Source organism: Tiliqua scincoides, chromosome 3 (assembly GCF_035046505.1).
Source record: "Tiliqua scincoides isolate rTilSci1 chromosome 3, rTilSci1.hap2, whole genome shotgun sequence".
NCBI lineage: Eukaryota > Metazoa > Chordata > Lepidosauria > Squamata > Scincidae > Tiliqua > Tiliqua scincoides.
This window is the reverse complement of record NC_089823.1, coordinates 100951037-100971249: the sequence shown is the minus strand read 5'-3', so window position 1 is coordinate 100971249 and position 20213 is coordinate 100951037. Positions and strand designations below refer to the sequence as shown.

Sequence of the window (20213 nt, the reverse complement as noted above, 5' to 3'; positions counted from 1 at the left end):
GCAGAAGTAGTGCCTGAGGAAAGCAAGAGAGCAATACTTCTTATTAGTTGCCATGCTCTTAATGCCTTTAAACATTCTATTAAGTGATCCAGCTGCAATCCAGTCTAGTGAAAGGACTCTGACATACAGGGCAGTGTTACAGTGGGAAGGTATCAATGGAAAAGCGATCACATTTTCAGAGAAAGTCTTCTTTTTGATGCTATTTCATTCTGTGAGCATGCAGAAAAGAGATTAGGTCTTCCCATTATCAGTGTAGAACTTTCACATGCTGCTTGCAATTTGGAACCCATTTACAGTAGTTCAAATATACTTGACAAAAATATGGTGTGCCTTAAATTTATTAAAAACTTTCAGAAATTTGATTCCTTTAAATGTTGGGATACATTAGGAAAAATTGGATCACTAAGGGTGCAATCCTGACTGTGACTTGGGCCGGTGCAAGTCACTTGTGCTGGCCCAGGAGGGTTTGTACCTCTTCGAGAGTCAATTGGGCTGTCACAGGGACGCATGCAGGCCCAAAGAGACTGCATCCAGCCTCTGAGCTGACTTGGGAAGGGAGGGTTGTGTCGGCCGACGTCGGCTGATGCAGGGGTCTGGGGTGGGCAGGGAAGAGGCAGGGAGGAGGTGGGAGGGAGGTGTTCCGGGCAGGTGGAGGGCAGTCCCAGGGCGAGTGGGTGGGCGGGGAGCAGAAGGTGAAGCTGGGACCTGTCTGTTATGCTAGATCCCAACCCCTTTCTCTGAGCAGCACAGAGTGGCTGCAAGCCACTCCATTTCCTTGGACTTATGTCACCTCTGGAGGTGGCGCAAATCCAAGGAGACCCATTGGGGCTGTGGTAGCTTACCCAGGGCAAGAGGAAGAGTCTCCCCTTGTCAGAGCCACTTCAGACCCCAATCTTGCGCTGCATACAGCGCTGGCCTCCTGGCCTGCCTGTTCCAGTGCAAGATAGGATTGCGCTGTAAATTCAGCATAAGTCTCCTTCAGCAGTAGTTATAGAACAGTTCTCACTTGACAGCAGCAGCTACAGAAATGCCTTTGTAATGTGTAGGGCCATCACGCCCTACACCCTGTAATGTGTAGGGAACTTGCACCCTGGCAGTGTTCCCATGCTTTTGTGTGAACTGGATTTTCACAAGGAGACTTTGTATGCAGATACAGGAATAGATAGCAGTCCACCAAAAAAACAAAAAACAAGAACAAAAAAAAGCTTTCTTATCACAGGAATCACGCTGGTCCAATGTCTCACAGAATGTACCTCCTTGTGCAATGTAGCCCAGTTGTGTCTTGTGATAACTTCATGCACTCCTGAGGTTCTCACATAAAAGCTGCATTCAGGTATGAATAAACTAAGTCATACTCAAGGTAGTCTTTGCTCATGCATGTATCTTAAGTTGTATATGGGCACAGACTATATGTTCTAAAGTACATGTTCTTTACCCTGAGGCATATGTACATCATTTCCATAATGTTTCAGTGTAGAATCCAGTGGTTTTGTTTGCATGGAGGACTGTATTACGAGATGTGTGTGTGAATGCTCAAGTTCATACGTTGTTTGAGTTTTGTATGATACATTGAATATTTATTTATACTTACAAATTTATATCCTGCTTTATCTCCCAAGTGGGCATTCAAAGTGGCTTTGAAAAGTCAGTAAAAACATAAAATACAATATAAAAAATTTAAATATTAACAGATCCTAATAAAAGTGTCCCATCTAAAAAAAATCTAATTAAAAACCAGGAGCAAAGAGCAGAAGAACAGAAAACACTAAAAAGAACAAAAGCCCATATAACTTTAAATATCCGTATTAAAAAGCCAGAACCTCAGAAAGCTAGAATACAGTGGTGCCTCGTAAGACGAATGCCTCGCGCAACGAAAAACTCGCAAGACGAAAGTGTTTTGCGATTTTTTGGGTGGCTCGCAAGACGAATTTTTCTATGGCCATGCTTCGCAAGATGAATTTTTTTGCTTTTTTTTTTTTTTGGTTTGTTTGCAGTTTGCAGTGATGCCTTGCAAGACGAAATTTTCGCAATACAAAACGACTCGCAGAACAAATTAATTTCATCTTGCAAGGCACCACTGTACAAAGAAATGTCTTTAAGCCCTGCTAGAAAGCCTCTAAAGAGGAAGTAGTTCATAAACTATGAGGGAAGGAATTCCATAGAGTTAGTATCACTATGGAGAAGACCTTACTCCTTGCTGCCACGGTGCCTCTTCACCAACCTCCAAAGGTGGTGGCATCATTAAAAGGGCCCTCTCCAATGACCAGCGGGATGAGTCAAACAATAAATATGTTGTTTGTGTATGGTTAATTTGGGAGGGGGGTTATATTTGTAGTTTAGACCAGTAGTTTTCAAACATTTTAGCACCAGGACCTACTTTTAGAAGGAAAATCTGTCAGGACCCATCGGAAGCGATATCATTAACCTGGAAGTAATGTCATGGCTGCAAGTGACATCATTGAACAGGAAAATTTTAACACACCCATACAACAAAACCAAACACTGGCGTAGCCATTCGCCTCCATTCCCCCCCCCCGCCCACATGGCTCCAAAGGGGAGGGGGAGGAGCCGCTTGCATGCTGCGGTGAGGCTCCCTGCAAAACTTAGTGTGCCGCCCCCCTCTAGCTACACCAGTGAAACCAAATTAAGTAAGTAAATTGAAAGTTCAAAATAAGTATAATTTTAAAAAATATATTTAAAGAACCTCCTAACCTCCCCGAGCAGTTCCTGATCTTTTAAAAAATTGCCCTAATATCCCAAAGGCTGCAATCCTATCCACACTTATTTGGGAATAAGCCCCATTGACTTTCATTGTTAAAAGCACATACATAATAGCCTGTTAAAAGTATGAATCTGTAATATTTTCCCAAATGCAGTCACATACCATAGTAGAATCAAATCTCATATATTAAAAATAAAGGAAACATTGAAATGAATGGGAACCTTTCTGAAATTGGCTCGTGACCCACCTATTGGATCCCAACCCAGTTTGAGAAACACTGATTTAGACCACAACATTTTGACAAAAATGCTTTGTCGGGGCCCTAAGATGAGCAAGTTGTCTGAAGGCACATAACTTCAGCAGCTTAAGTTGATTCAACAGCTAAAGTTTAGGGACTCTGATTCTTATGACACAGAATGATGATGACAAAATAAGGGAGTTTTATTTACTGGAAGCAGCAGCAGCAGCCTCCCAAGGGTGCAGGAAGCCTCCGTAGGGCTCCCCAAGCCTGAGCAAATGTAGAAGTAACCACAATTGTAAACCACAATTCGAAACTGTAAACCAGAAGTAGATCATGATTATTATTTTTACATTTTTCAAGGCTTGTGGAGCCCTGCGGAGGCTTCCACGGGGCTCCTCACACCCCTAGGAGGCTGCTGCTATTTCCAGTAAGTAAATCAAAGCCCCTGGCAGCAGTGCACTCCTGGGGATCTTGTCACTGCATTTTCCCCCTCCCCGCCCCTTAAAGGGGCATAGGCTGAGCTCCTCAGGCTGGGGCATCACAGTATTCCAGTTTAAGAACCTCTGGCTTACATAATGGAAAATCATGAGCTTTGTTGGAGAGCAGTTGAGACTGAGTGGTAGATGAGATGGTTTGTGTGTAGCAGGTCCAAGGTTTAATTCTTGGAGTCTTCAAGTAGGCCTGGGAAAGATCTCTGTCTGAAACCCTGCAGACAGTGTAAACAATACAGAGTGAGAGTGACCAATATTTTGATTTGGTATAAGGCAGCTTCCACATTCTTTGATTCAATACACATATTTTTTCAATGTTCATAGTATTGACATTTTTGTCTTTTAAATGTTTGCAATGAAACCACTTGTTAAACAAAAAGAATTTTTAATTTTGGAGCACTTTATGAAGCAATGATCCCATGCAAACCTATATGTTTCAACAGACCTTGTACAGACGAACAAGTAGGGAACAACATTACTCTTTAGCAGGAATTCTAGCATAATTTTTTTTACAAATATGAATTGTTTTGCTACATGCTTTCTGTCTGTGATGCTTGTAAGCATTTTTATCTGTTTTACAGGCATTTTAGTCACCCTTCAGTTTTTAAACCCATCTTAAATTACTTTCACAATCTATCAGATTTTCACTGACTACTTTATTGTCTAGCTGCAAATGTGTCTATATATCTCATCTCACTGAGGGTTAGTGATCCATTTCACTGCCATTTATTTTGTGGCAACTTTGTGAGTGATGAATGAATGTCAATAACCACCCAATCCTATGTATATCTACTCAGAAGTAAGTCCCTTTATAGTCAGTGCGACTTACTCCCAGGTAAGTGTGGATAAGATTGCAGCCTAAGGGTGCAATCCTATCCTGCACTGGAACAGGCAAGCCAGAAAGCTTGCGCTGTATCCAGCACAGGATAGTGGCCATAAGCAGCTCAGCCAGAGGCAATGGGAAACTTTTCCCCTTACCTCTGGGTAAGGGCCGCTGGCCCCTATGGGTCTCCTCGGACTTGCGCCACCTCTTAAGGTGGCACCAGTCAGAGGAGAGCGGAGCAGCCTGAAGCTGCTCCATTCTCCCCGGGAACGGGGGTTGGGATCCCAGCCCCACCTCCCGCTCCCCGCCCGCTCGCCCCGGGGGTGGCCCACTGCCCGCCCTCCTCCCACCCAGGAACACCTCCTTCCCGCCTACCTTTTTTCCTTCCATTGGCCCTCCTCAAGGAGGAAGCCGGCGTGGAGGCTTCCATTTGCGACCCTCCTGGGCCAGCGCAAGGGTCTTGCATCAGCCCAAGGGCACTTTTGGATTGCACCCTAAGTCTGTATTCCCTTTTGAGCATTGAATCTTTAAATCTATGCATATTGGAATACACATGTTTGTTAGTGGATTTCCAGTGCTCATTCATGTGTGTAATGAAATAAATCCATGCATGATCTTCACTTGTGGCAATGTATGGAAGTGCACATTTTTCCCTACCACAGTCTTCATTTACCTGATATTGTAAACCTTATATGCCATATGGCATGCATGACTAACAACACAATCCTATGCTCTTCTTTATGACAGCAGGACAGCATCCTGCTGTCATAAAGGGGGGGCAGTGATAGTGTGTTGAGCACGCTACTGTCAGGCCAGTTTGAGCAGCTGTTGTAAAGTGGTGGCAACATTGGAGATGTGCAGTCTCTGGACTAGGGCAGTGCTGGTAAGTTAACATGGGGAGAATTTCATGGGTAAAGAAGGGGAGGGCAGGAGGAATTCTGGGTAGGTTGAAGGCAGGAGGCAGGGAGTGGATCAGACAGGGTGGACCTTGGCAGCAAACATGCACACCTGATCCTATCCCCCTCATTTTAACCTGTGCTACCTCCTTACACTCCTCAGACTTATGCCAGTTCTATAGCTGGCCTAGGTCCAAGGAGACTCCTGGGCCATCAGGGGGCCTACCAAGAAATAAGCAAACATTCCCTTATCTCAAGATAAAGTTCCCTTATCTTGATTGCCCCCACTACTGGATGCAGCATGTACATCCATCACCGTGGTTGCATTAGCACCAATGACGGAGGATAAGATTGGGGCATAAGAATGTTTTTGCAGCATTCATGAGTTCACTTACTGTTTAGTGATGAGCTCACTCTCCCTCCTCAGCTTGGTTTGGTAAGGTTGGCTTTTCTGAACATTTTCAGATAATTTTTTGAAAAAGTCTTAAGTGTTTCTGGGTCTCTTTTGAGCAAACTAATATATATTCTCAACCCTTCTGGAGCAGGATGTCTACTGAAGACCTTGGCATGTGGCTGGGTTCTTCGGGGATGAGGTAACCCTTAAGATGACTGTGCTTAACTTCAACTTCATTGGATGTATTATATTGCATCCTGCGTAGGATGCTTTCTCCTTTACCTGTAATAAATGTGGTAGTAGAGGGCTAATGGATGAATCAAGGACATTTTTTTCTAAAATTCTATGTTGTGTATGGAGGTGGGGGGAAAAAGAGAGGTTTGCTGTTTGATAAAGCAGAGTCCTAAAGTGGGGTTGCATTTTTCCATTCTGCTGTCACTTCACGTTTGTCTATACAGAAGAATGTGAGTGAGTCCTTCCACTCATGCTTCTTGCTAAATCACACTACTGGCTTGATAAGCTGTGACAGGTGGGGTCAGAGATCTTCCCCTCTCTCCCTCTTCATTCCAGTGACTCCTGGATATTAGCAGTTATAGCATCTGGTACATAATTAAGCAGAGCTTTCAGTGGAGAGTTTGGTTTATGTCATAACTTCATAATGGAAGTTGGCAGTTGGATGTCAAAGTCTTCCTCAGGCTCTAGGCTTCCTCTTACTAGGCTGGTTAAGGCACTGTAGTTCTGTAGTAGCAAACCAGGTTGATAAATCTGGACATCACCACCACAGGCCACTTTTTGATCCGCTGGTATGGTGAAGCCAGTGCTTATTTTTGAGGAAACCATTCTGGTTAAGGAATTTCTACATAAGCAACCTTCTCACTCTTTTGTTGTACTGCAGAAAGACTGGAAGGATGACACTCATCTTGTATGTTTGGTAATACATGAGGCTTGCTTGGTCACCTTCTATATGTAAGAATTGCCTCCAGGTCACTTACAGGGGGAAACAACTTGAACACTGATTTTTGTTTTGTTTTTGGCCAATTGGGATAATAAAACTTTGAGACTAGTAGCTTTTGTGAGGTTATTTGTCAGATAACAGAATTAGTTCTGAGCCCCATGGTAGCTGGTAACATGACATTGTGTCCTGTGCAATGTTCAGGCTGTTTTTCCCATGTAATTAAGGGCCTCTGGCCCAAAGACCATTGGAAATAAATATACTTACATTTGGAAATGCTGGTGAAATTTGCTGGGCTTGTGCCCACATTCTCCAGGGACTTGTAATGTCTTATTCTTCAAAGAAGAGCCAAGTACTGTGAGCCTCTGAATTCTTTTCTGACTTGAATGAAAAGTTGAGCTGCAGATGAATGCTGACTTTTCTCCCACCCTGTTTTGTAACTTATTGGGCTGGGGCAGTGGTGGCTGCAAGTAGAGTGGACAGAAAGAGGGAGAGCCTCACCTCTCAGACATGCTGTTTGCAAACCTGAACGAACAACCTGGTTGTCTTTAGGAAATGCAGTCTTTCCAAGGACTTCTGCAGTATCAGTAGTGATTGGGAAACTGTATTTCCCAAAGGCCATCATGGCTTTTTGTTCTAGTATGCTAATAGTGTCTCTCAGAGGGAAGGGAAGATAAACTTATTCCTTTTTCCATAGTGTTTTCTCCTAACTTGCGTATCACTGGGCAAATTTGGGTATACACAGAAAAAAAAGCAGAGATATTTTCTGTATTTTGGAAACACTTATTTGCAAGCCAATCCAGCTTGGGTAGAGGGGGGGGGCCTCATTTGTCTCTCAGAGTATGTGTGTTTTAGGAGGACAGCTAGTTGAACATAGGATGTATCCTTTCCAAGACCTGGCGCAGGTATCATGTTTGCCATCTTCTCTCCAAAGTTAGGAGATAATAATAATAATAATAACAGGTATTTATATACCGCCTTTCTTGGTCTTTATTCAAGACTTTATTCAAAGTGGTTTACATAGGCAGGCTTTATTTAAATCCCTTATTAAATAGGGATTTTTACAATTTGAAAGAAGGTTCTTTCTTTCAAGAACCACTACATTCAGGTGTTTCATTCCGATCTGGCTTCACATTCTGGCCTCCATCCTCCCACGCTCAGAGCAGATGGAATAGCTCAGCTTCAGCTTGTCAGCTGCTTCAAAGTTGCACGGTGCCGGTGGCCTCGAACTGGCGACCTTGTGGATGTTATCTTCAGGCAGACGGAGGCTCTACCCTCCTGCCCAGTAGGAGATAATCTACTGAAATCTTGAGTACTCTTTTCTTCCCCTCCCATGTGTCATGTACTAATTCCCCACTTTCCATTTTTAGAGTTAACTAAATTTTTAGAGTATTCATTCATATATTCATTTATTTCAAAACTTTTACATGCCGCCTTTTACCTCTAAAGAGGAGGTGCCCAAAGTGGTTTACAATCCAACATAAAAACACTAGAAAATAATTATAATATCCCCCAAACCACAGTACAGGTGTACCCCCATTCCAGAACCCCCTGTGGTTATCTGAAATTGCAGATACGGGGAATGTTTGCCCTCCACACTCCAGAACCAAGGGAAGCAAAGCTCTCCTTGCCTCCAGAGGGTCTGCTGAGCCAATCAGAGGCCGCAGACATCTGTTCTCAGCCTTTGCTGGGCTCAGACTTAGCTCCAAACACAAGACTTTTGGTTTCACGGAGAAACTGGAAGTGACATTTTTAATGCCTTATAAGCATTAGGAGGCCCGGGGAAGCCTTCCAGAGGGTACGTGGGAGGCCCACAGACCCAACTTTCAGATAAGGAATCCATGGATATAGTGCCCCCCTGTATTTATTCTGTGCCAACATGGATACTAAACTTGGGTAGCTTTAAATGACAGTTTGCAGCCAGATATTGAAGCAGGTTTGTAAACTGTGGTTCTGCTAACCATGGTTATCATTAATGTTTGTGCAGAGATGATTGTGTCCCACATCTGTCTCTAAAAAGGGAAAGGAGAGTGGAAGAGAGAGGAAATGTGTGAGACTGTAGCTTCTCCCTGCTGTCTCAACCATGCTAAAGAGACTTGGAACTTGATCCAGGGCATTATGATTTATTTATTGCATCATGCTGCTTCATATTCCAAGATGTCCTCCAGCAGACAAATCTTATTTTATTTTCTTGGGAACAGCTGGATAGTTTAAAATCAGAGTGTAAAGCTTATGTAGAAATCTTAGAGCCCAATCCTACCCTCCCCCTGTCCACTGGTGCAGGCGCTCCGAAAAGACATGTGCTGTATTCAGTGGAGGAGCAGATTGGGAGATTTTGGAGGGGAAAGGGGGATGTAAATCTCTGCAATGAATCTCCTCAGACCTGCACCAGCTCTCTTGCTGGCGCACATCAGAGGAGAGAAAGGGAGTGGGAGGCCGCAAAAAAGGCTCGGATTTGAAATGCGGCAACACTATTGAATCCACCCCTTCCTGGAACCTCCCCTCCCCTCTACCTCCAATTTCCCCCATCCCCATTTGCCCTTCCCATTCCCTTCTGCCTCCTCTGAAGTCCTATGTGCCTTGGTACGTGGCTGGCAATTCCTCAATGTGTGTAGGAAGGCTTTGGCCTTCTTGCCAGTGCTCTGACGACGTGCTGCTTCACATGCTGTCAGAAGTGCTTTTACAGCAACCATAAAGCAGGTAGCATTGGCGGAACACCAGTACTACAAACACATACAATTGGGGTGTTAAGGTGTTTCTGGGAGAAAGAGTGTGACACAATATCAACCTGTCCCAAGTTTCAGCTGAAATGCCTGAAAATATATGATGTAGCACATAACGTTCTTAGGGAAAGGAAAATGTCGACGTATTTTGAGAGCTCTACTAGTAAGCTATTGGATGCAATTTAAATCTGGTGGTTGAGTTGCAATCCCTTACCAGGATACAAGCAGAGCATATTAAGCCTAGAAAATGCCGTTGGCACTTCCTGTGAACTCAGCTGAGTGTTTCAGTCCCTGGATATTGGAGGAGAACTTTGTTATTACTCTCTTTTGAGAAAGGCTCTCAGTAACTATTAATAATGCTCATGCCCTGCAGTCTTGTGGAACATGCTGAGAGAAATAAGGTCATGTGTCCATTACCCGGCAAGGAAATGGCACATGCAGTGTAACCAGACAAACACAGTGGTCAAAATGAGAAAATGTCAGAATTTATGTCAGAATGCCAGGTGCAAGGGAAGGCACCAGGATGAGGTCTCTTGTTATCTGGTGTGCTCCCTGGGGCATTTGGTGGGCCGCTGTGAGATACAGGAAGCTGGACTAGATGGGCCTATGGCCTGATCCAGTGGAGCTGTTCTTATGTTCTTATGTTAATGAAGGGACCAAAGACTGGCATAACAACTTCAAACCTCAACTGGGCAATCATCTTGCTGGATTGGATAGAAAGCAACTGTGCAGCCAGTACTTCAAGACAACTCTTTTTCTAGAGGTGGGAAGAGTTAACTTTCTTTTTACACAGAATGTATTTTAAATGTTTGTTTAAAACTAGCCGTAATTTGCCATAGAAACCACTGACTGAAAGGCTCACTTATCATCCTTGCCTATTTATCCTTGAATACGGTAAGCTCACATCACTGCACCTGGAGTGAGGGGAATGAAGTTCCTCAAAATCGTTGGTGACATGATCAACTCTGATTTATCTGAGAACGCTTTCAGACACAAAACAGAAGCAAACTTGGTTTAGCCACTAAGGGCACAATCCTAACTTGCGCTGGAGGGCAGGCAGACCAACTGGCCTGTGCTTTATCCAGCAAAGGTTTGTTGCAGTCTGGGGCGCAACTCGGAGTAAGAGGATTTTATTCCCCTTACCCCAAGTAATGCCACAGGCAGCCCTATGGGACTATTTGAATCTGCGCAATTTAGCAAGTGCAAATCTGAGTGGCCCAAGTAATGCTACTTGGGCCAGGGATGGAGGTTGGAATCCAGTCTGTGCCACTGTGATTGACCCCACCCCCTCCTGGGCCCAATCCACCCCTAGACTGCCCTCCCCCAACCTGAAACACCTCCTCCCTGCTTCTATTCCTCCCTCTCTCTGCCCTCTCCCACCTCCTGTGCCGGTCTGCCTGGGCTGGCACAAACTCACCCTGTCCTGGCATCACTCCGGCTCCAGTGGGCTAGTGCATGTTTGTGCGCTGGCCCAATCTGCTCCCGAGTAGCCACACATGAGCTTTAGGGCATGTTTGTGACACTTGGGAGCTAGCACAAGATACCTGAGCTGGCTCAGGGCAGCATTAGGATTGCGCTGCAAGTCTGCACTCAGTAGAGTGGGGTGGGAGCTGGAGAAGTTGGAACATGCAAAGGCTGTGGTTAGAACTGTAAGCACTTGAGAATTCAAAATCCCCTTAGCAGAAAGGAGAGAATGCACTACTGAATAAAAATAATCACTTTAATATCTAGGAGAGAAAATCTTATCTTTTCTGACCTTTAACTTCCAAGAGAGCTGAATTTCCCTCCTTCACTAAAGATCTTTCTAATTTTTGATATGTAATTTAGTGATTTTTAGCAGAGAAGAAAATAGATATACATCACACCACTAAATGAATGATTCAGAACTTTGTCCTTTTGCATGCCAACAAGAGGGGGCGGGGATGCAAGAATTATTAACGTGGCCTTTAAGAGTCAGGATCATTTCTGTTTGGTGCAAATCTTAAAGGCTTCACAATCTTTAAATAATAATGAATACAGATGGTGGTGATTTAAAGAATTGCCCCATGCTAATAAATGTCCAGACACTGCACCCTGTGCAAAATTCTAACAGACTGGGAAATCTGGAGCATATTAGTCCAAGACTTGCTTGCTTACACTAGCTGCCAGGTGGTTTCCAAGCTCAGTTTAAGTTGTTGTTCATGGCACTTGAACGGCACACTTGAACTTCATGGCGCACTGGCAAGGAGCACACCACCCTATTTTTTGACAACTGACAAGGCACACCACACCGGCCCTCTCCCAAACTCCTGCTGGACACCTGCAGATCATTTGCATCACACCAATGTGCCATGGTTTTTTTTTGACATTGGTTAAAAATTGCTGCCCTATGTGATGAGCAGTGCACCTGCAGGATTGTTTTCTTCCATGCAATCTTCCCCTTTTCTTTTTCTTTTCCAGAGGAAGCCTTGCTCCAATGTCTCTCTTTTAAGAGGTGCGATTGGGAACTATGTGGAGTGTAGCTTCCTTTGTGTTGATTAGAAATAGCCCGCCTGTGGAAGCTCACCAAGCTGCCTCATGGCTGAATTTGAAGATTGCCACAGAAGTTTTTTTTATTTTAATTCCCTCAAGCTTTTTGAAAGTTAGATTCTAGATGGAGTTAGTGTGTTTAGAGGCATGTTCTGTCTTGCTGTCTGTAGGTTGCACTATGTTTTTTAAATGCAGCATTTGTATTTTAAAAAATGTGTTCTTCTTGCAAAAGGCCACAAATATGTCTTTTTAACAGAAAGGTAAAATATAAATGTTATTTATATACACATTTTGGGTTCACAAATAGTTTCCCCTCCTGGCACTCACTAAGCCAAAACTCCGGAGAAAAATTATCCTCTCTTGTTAGAAGCTGTAGGTTGGGGTGCCCAAACCCCAGCCCTGGGGCCACTTGCGGCCCTCGAGGACTCCCAATCTGACCCGCAGGGAGCCCCCAGTCTCCAATGAGCCTCTGGCCCTCTGGAGACCTGCTGGAGCCCGCACTGGCCCGACACAACTGCTCTCAGTGTGACGGCCAACTGTTTGACCTCTCACATGAGCTGTGGAACGAGGGCTCCTGCTTGCTGTTCACATCAATGATGCAGCAGCAGCAGCAAAGGAAAGGCTGGCCTTGCTTTATGCAATGTCTTTTATAGGCCTTAAGCTATTGCAAGACCTTCATTCATTCATATAAGTTCCATCTCTAATATATTCATTTATGTAAATTTATTCAAATTTGAACTGTAAAGTAATTCTTTTTTTCCCGGCCCCCTGACACAGTGTCAGAGAGATGATGTGGCCCTCCTGCCAAAAAGTTTGGACACCCCTGCTCTAGGTAAAAGGACAGCCTCCAACTTGTTTTCTTGGAGAATATAACATAAGAAGCACCCTCCTGGATCAAACGTCCATCTAGGCCAGCAACCTGTTTCCCACGGTGGTCAACCAGTTGCTTCAAGGAAGCCCACATAAAAACAGACCACTCCAGCTATTTTTCTCAGCAACTGTTTCTGACAGCATGTACCTCTGAAGTTGCAGGTTCCACTTCCCCGTCATTGCTAGTAGCTGTTGATAAACCTATTGCCCATGAATTTTCTTAACCCTGCAGAACAACTCTGAGAGCCTGGTCCATTCCAACTTGATGTTTACACGAATCTTTTTTTTTCGATACCAATTTTACTTTCAGAGATTTCACTGTACTAACATGATAGTAGAGCTATAGATATAGGAAAAATTATTAACCACTGCAGATAGTTGAATGCAAAATCCTTAGCCCAAAGCCTGATTCTGTATTTGTCTACAAAGAAGTAAGTTTCCATTAAATGCAGTGGAATTTACTTCTGAGCAAGCTGCATGCTAAGCACTTAAGAGCCAAACCCTCCGCATATTTTCTCAAAATTAGTTCCCACTCTGTTCAGGGTACAAACCAATATAAGCATAGAGAGAGTTGTATTCTAGAGTCAGGGTCCAGGTCAGTGACACTTATTCTGTGAATTGAAAGGGGCTTTAGGCTTGTGTTTCTAAAACTGCAGGCCCCCTCCTATGCTGAATGGTACACTGCTTTTGAAACTGGGGCGGGGGAGTTTCAAAAGCAATTTTTCATATGGCATGGTGGGAGATTAGCTATTAGTTTAAAAACATGAAATATTTCACTGGACTAGTGCAAGATGGAGTTCAATCTCTTTGAATCTTGGACTATGCCAACTGGAATTCAGAATATTAATATTAGCAACTGTTAAGTCACCTCTGTTTTCTATGGTACACATGAATGTGAAAACGTCATAAATATACCAACCCCTATTGCTCTCTGTTAGGAAGGTCTTCTGCTGCCTCAAACCATATTCACAATACACTTGAATGCAAGAACAATCCACGATTGAGCCTTGTATTTACCTCTATGATCCAAGTCAAGAAGAGTATCTTTCCTGTTGTTTATTTCAGGGTAGCAGCCACAACCAGATGACCCCTTTTTCCAATCATCCTTCCCCCTCCGTGCATTCACAATACACATGCAAGGGAAGATGAGAGCAGGGCTCATCAGACACTACATTTTAGCACCAGTTTGGGAAAGAATCGATCTGACTCTTCTCACTGCTTCTCCAGGAATGGAAATATTTGCTCGCTGACAAGTGTGCGAAAACCACTCAGGCAGGTGTTAAGCAAAACTAGAGAACAGGTTGTAAAAGCAAACACTGTTCTAAATTTGCATTCATTATGAATGAGATGATTATGTAAAGAATGATCAGATTTTGGGATGTAACAGAAAGATCTTTGGGTGTACCCTCACTGTGTTGTAACCCTGGAGATGTTTTTCTCACCTTTCTTCCTACAGTTGTATGGTTGTATGTATGTTGCAAACAGCAACAAAGCAACTATTCAGATTTCAGATCTGAATCTTTTTTTCATAGAGCGAATGATGAATAGGCCTCAGATCCATTTTGTTTTATTCAGTATATTTTGTGTAACGTTTTATTCCTTTTTTAGTTTTTATGTGTTCTAGCTTTTCCATGGCTATGACTAGTCTATAACACTACTATGGGGTTTAAGAAAATCTTCAGAAAGATATTTACAGCCCAATCCTAACTCGTGCTGGCACGGGGAGGCCAGCTGGACTGCCCCGTATCAAACGCAGGGTTGGGGACGAAAGTGGCTCAGTCCGGGGCAAGGGGAATAGTTTCCCCTTACTCTGGATAAAGCCACAGCAGTCCCAATGGTGTTAGGTGGCGCAGATCCAAGCAGCCTGGAACTGCCTTCAGCTGCCCAGGACCGGGGTTAGGATCCAGCACAAGTGGCACCACACACTGGTGTCGCTAAAGGGTGTGGGGGGTGCGGGCTGCACCAGGTGACGTGCCCTGGGGGGAGGAGGCACTAACTTCGTGGCTTTAGGAGCTACCACGTCATGCCATACACCGTTGGATGTGGAATGTCCAGCCAAATGCAATGCAAGAAACAATTGAAATTGCTCCTTTTGTTCAAAAGTTATGGCCAAAAAAACGGAAGGTAAAAATGCCTAAAAAATGGTTGGCAACCTTCAGTCTCAAAAGACTATGGTATAAGCCTACAGCACCCAGTATTCCCAGGCGGTCTCCCATCCAAGTACTAACCAGGCCTGACCCTGCTTAGCTTCCGAGATCAGACAAGATCGGGCACGTGCAGGGTAACAGTTACCTAGAGCCCTATGGAAAGTGAAAGTGAGCAGTAGTGCGTGTTTACTCACGCGTAGGCATACTTGCCATAGTCCCTCAGAAAGGGCAGGCTGAGCGGAATCCAATGCCACCTGAATGGTCCCGATCCAATGAATGCAGCCCCCAAAAAACACCTGAGAAGCTCCCTCCTCCCAGCTGTGAGTCTGAGCCTGAAACAAAGCCACGTGGTCGCGTTTACTCGCAAGTAGGCAGACTTGCCTTAGTGAAGGCAGGCCGAGAGGCTCCAAGGACATCGGAATGGTCCTCATCCAATGAGTGCAGCCCCCAAAAACACGGAGAAGGAGGTCCCCCTTCCCAGCTGCGAGTCTATTGAGCTCTATGGAAAGTGAAGCAGCCTCACGTTGTGTTTACTCACAAGTAGGTAGACATGCCTTAGCTGGTGGTCAGGTCAGGCAAAGGGGAATGTGAGGACACTGGAATGGTCCCAATCCATGGAGCTGGAGCGCAACAAATGCTCCAGAAGGCAGCCTTCCCCCCCCCCACCACTAAAAAGGACAAAAAAGTGGCTTGAACTGGTAAGGGGAAGTTTTCTATTTTGCACTTGCAAAGCCAGGTGGGTCTTTATCTTGATATGCCTGAAATAGAAGTACTTTAACTGGGCACTGGGGAGGGCTGGAAATCTCACTGATTCTTTTTGGGGGTTGTTATTGCAGGCAGACTACAGAGTAAGCTCCATTGACCACTATGGGACTTACTTCAGAGTAGACATGCATAGGATTGGGCTCACAGGCTGCAATCCTACCCACGCTTTCCTGAGAGTAAGCCCCATTGACCACAATAGGACTTACTTCAGAGTAGATTCACTTGGTGGAACAGGACTGGCTCCCTTATGTAATTATTTTATTTTAATTTAATTATTTATAATTATTTATTTTAATTTGCTTGATGATGTCACTTCTGGCCATGTCATCACTTCCAATGGGTTCTGGACAGATTGTCATTCTAAAAAGTGGGTCCCAGTGCTAAAAGTTTGAGAACTGCTGCAATAAGGCGTTAGTAAGTTGACACGGGGGGGGGGGTGAGACTCTACAAGTTTTCAAAATCACTAAAATCAGAGTTTGGAGGAATAAGACCATCATGTTATATATCAATCAATGTGTAATTTCATGCAGAATGCAATGAAACAGACCACACTGAAATATCTGTGTTATAACAAAAGGTACAGCCAAAAAAACGGTGGGGGCGGGGCAATGGTACATCACCACACCCATCTGGGGCATTGCCCCGCCCACTACATGGGGTGATGCGCAGGCCTCCCGCACCAGGTGACTTGAATCCTAGTGACGCCACTGGCACCACCCCCCCCGCTCACCCACCATCCTCCATCTCCCTGCCCCAGAACACCTCCTCCCCATGCCCTCCCAGATCCCTGCACCAGCCTGACTTTTCTAGCACAGGCTCCCCTCTTCCACTGGACCAACAGGGTTTGGGCTAGCCTCCCTCCTCTGATGATGGCATGAAAGTGCTTTATGGCACTTTGGCGACACTCTTTGGCCAGCACAAGGAACTTACCAAGGGTGCCTTCAGGATTGCACCCTTGATGTAAAATAGGTTTTGGATGGATAGTTATTAGTAGTTTCTAGTCATATAATAAAAAGGGTTTTTTTGCCAACTAAACGCTCGCTCTCTGTACTCTTGTTCAGTTACTTGAATTCCATATCTCTAGGGAACTATGATAACATTTTCTATCCTCCTATAAGTGGTGAGGGATATTGCTACACTTGCTTGGTTTAGTAAGCAGTTTAGAATACAGCAGAAGGGCGGTATTAGAAATGTATTTTGGGGCTGTCTTCGAATAAAATAATCATGGTTGCCATGGATTTCTATAATACATTTTTAACCTTTTGAATAATGAAGGATGGTCCCCAGGGTTTCTGGAACAGGAATGCAATGCTTAGAAGAAAGCCATTCACAAGCATTGTTTGAATACAGTCTTGCTTTTGTTGCAAATTCTTCCCAGATGGCCTAAAGACAGGCATTGATATGAGAAGAAAGAGGTACCAGGTGAGAAAAGTGCACAGAAAGGAGAAACATCAATTAGGCAGTAGAGATGTCTCTTCCAAAGTGACAAATAACTTCTAGAAGCAGTTGTATTGCAAACCAATTTTTTCTTCTTTCCATGGTACACCTTTAAACAGTAAAAGTAGAAATAAGCCAGTGGGGGTATGGTGGATAGTGTTAGATTTGAATGAGGAAGATCTTCTCAGCCCAGAAGCTTAGTGAATGACCTTGGGGATACCATTAGCTTGGTTCATGCAACTAGGGACTGCCCAGCTATGAAGCAAGTTTGAACCCTGCTGTACTCATTTCATGAACTTCCATCTTCCTAAGTCCCCTCCATTAGATTCTAACCCTCAGCTCTTGATACCTAAGATAATACATGAGCTCAACCTTCCTAGCCTGATTATCTTCCATGTGCTCCAGCACCCTTGGACATTTTGCACAGCAGATTAAGGATAGATATACTACTTCCTTGTCCTTCCACTGCTGCCCGTGTGCAGATCCATCAGTGGGGCAACCTGCTCCTCTTATCCTTCTGACTTTCCCCTTCTTGTTCTACTTCAGATCAGAAGTCAGTAGCCCAGAGATCAGTCTCCAAGTGTACTTACTTCACTGACTCAGCAAGAACAATAATTCATATTGAAGAATGGGGACCTGTTCCCTTGTTCTCTATTTTCTGATGAGTCGTTGGTCAGGAACACCATACCATAGGGAAAAATCACTTTCCCCACTGTGGCTCTAGCAGCTGCCTGGAACCTTCCCCACTAACTTCTGCTTCCTTCTTCCTCATTAGTAATGATGCTGCTGTGGTTTGGCCAACCACTCCTTTCTGCCCATCTGTGGCTTCTTCTCCTGCTCACTCTAGAACCTGACAGCCCAATCCTGAGCTGCCTGGGAAATGGGGCTGCAGTGGCACAGAAAATGGCTGCCACTGCATCCTGCACACTCCAGGCAGCTGCCGGTGGGTCCTTGGGAGAAGGGGACTTTCATCCCCTTCCCCAAGGGGAAATCTGAGGCAAGTGTGTGTAGGATTGTAGCCTAAGGCTTTGATTCCCCTTCTCTCTGGTATCACGTTGGGAGGTGAGTACACCATGGCCAATGCACGCTTGTTTTGGATGCGGGTATGCAATAGCACATGTATCTCAAAGCCATGTCATGATAAAAACATGATAAAAGTCATGGTTAAAGCATACAGAATGCATCCTCCCATTTGTTTTGTAAGCAGAACAAGTATAAAAAAGTCTTTATTCGCATAATATGGTTAGTGTTTTTTGTTCTCAATGTTAAAAATCCAAAGATAAAAGTTGATAGAGACACTGTTGTCAGCACTTTGAGATGAACTGAGAAAACATGCCAGTCTGGCAGTTGTGGACCCAGTGCCCTGGATCAGGTACAAGAAGCTGTTTGTACAAGGAGGTCAGTAGTACAAAAGGTTACAGAAATATAATGCCCTTGTGAAACATAACATTCACTGTCTGTACATTTTTCAGATGAAGGATAAAAAGGTTGCATTTGAAAGTGAATTCTCTGAAGTGACAAGACTTAATGCTGCACTAAACCTGACTCTGCAACCACTTATGCATTCCTGGCCATGCAACCTTTTCTTTTTTAAGACCCATCGACCCTGTCACCACCTTGCAATCCACCTCAGCATACAGAGTATCCCTGCCATAAGCAATTGGGATATTTTTGGATGGGTAAATGTCAATTAAAACTAGGGCTGTGTTAGCTACAGTCCATTGGATCCTGGTGTGATATCCTGGCTTACTAATGAGCTGCAGATAGAAGAAACTGGGATTTGTCAGGTTCAAGCATACTGTGGTTTGTTTTGAATTACATTTTCTGTACATTTTGCATGCAAAAGGGAAAAAGAAGCGCATACGCCAGTAATATTTAAACCATGGTTTAATTCTGCTTTAGATTACATCTGAATCTGCCCCTTGTTGGTACATGATGCCTGTCTTTACTGTCAATGAAGATTATTGCAGGTGTAACTGCACTTTCAATTGTGGCTCCTTCTGTGCCACACTCTTCCTGGTACAATCTGGATAAATGGAATCATTATGCTTGCCATGGGGCTACCATGAAAACTGTAGGCCTGAGGTATTCAATCTGTGTGTTGGGACTCCCTAGGGAGGCATGGCTAGCCTGAAGTATCTTGGGGGGAGAGGTGGCCATAGCTACTCAGCTCAGCTCAGCTGCACATGCTGCCTCCCTACTCGCTGCTTTTCTTCAGCTGTGAATGAGGCGGGTGGGGCAGTGTGAGGTGGGGAGTTTGTGTGAAACATGATGGGGGAAGGTTGGCTTGCACATGTTGGCTGCTATTATAAGACAAAAGGCACAATCCTAGCTAGGTCTACTCAAAAGTAAGCCCTATTGTGTTAAATGGAACTTACTCCCAGGAAAGTGAGGTTAGGATTGCAGCCAAACAGTCTCTGGGCCTCAGTTTCACATCAGTTTGCGATTAGCAGATACACATAAAACAAAGTCTTCCCCTCCCCCAGCAAATTTATCACTTCTCTTCCCCCCTTTCCAAAACCCTCCAGGTGTGCTGCTAACAAACTCAGGGCACAATCCTAACCAGGTCTACTCAGAAGTAAGTCCTATTTTGTTCAATGGGGCTTATTCTCAGGTAACTGTGGTTAGGACTGCAGCCTCAGAGTGCTGGCAGCTGTTTTTTTGTTTCTAGTGTATAATTATAACACCTTCATCCCCATTTTGGGGGTAACTGAGATGAGGTGATGTAATGGGGAGCCGTGGCCAATGGCCACAAGGATCAGGGGAGCCGCAAGTTGGAAAAGTTTGAGAACCACTGCTGTAGGCCTTTGCTGAGTTATTTCCATACAGCATTTAGGCACACCTACTTATGGTGGCTGACTGGTGCTAGCAGTGGCCAACATGAGGGTGGGCCAAGATGTCAGCAACCTGTGCTGGGCACTGTTAGCTAATCAGCAACTGTGGGCATGCACATTGTGGAACAAACAGCCATGAGCCAATGTGTCCCCCTCCTCCAAACAGCCTTGCATACATAACAGTTTGTATCTTCTTGGAGAGTACCTAATGAATTACTAATTAATTTGATTTTCTCTGTAAACCGCTTTGTGAACTTTTTATTGAAAAGCAGTATATAAATACTGTTATTAATAATAATAATAATAATAATAATATTAGTATTCTCCTTCGTGCTTGGTCCGATTTCTTAGATTTCTGGATTACTCAAGAGTTTATCTGCACACAATAGTAAGTTAGCATTTCATTCATT

General features: G+C 44.2%; 1 protein-coding gene and 1 pseudogene across 1 annotated transcript in view; one reads left to right on the top strand and one right to left on the bottom strand.

The window, feature by feature from the left end:
- ITGBL1 (integrin subunit beta like 1) overlaps positions 1-20213 on the top strand; it is a 181236-nt gene that overhangs the window by 8961 nt on the left and 152062 nt on the right. The window lies entirely within an intron of this gene.
- Positions 14800-14918, bottom strand: LOC136646474 (5S ribosomal RNA; annotated as a pseudogene).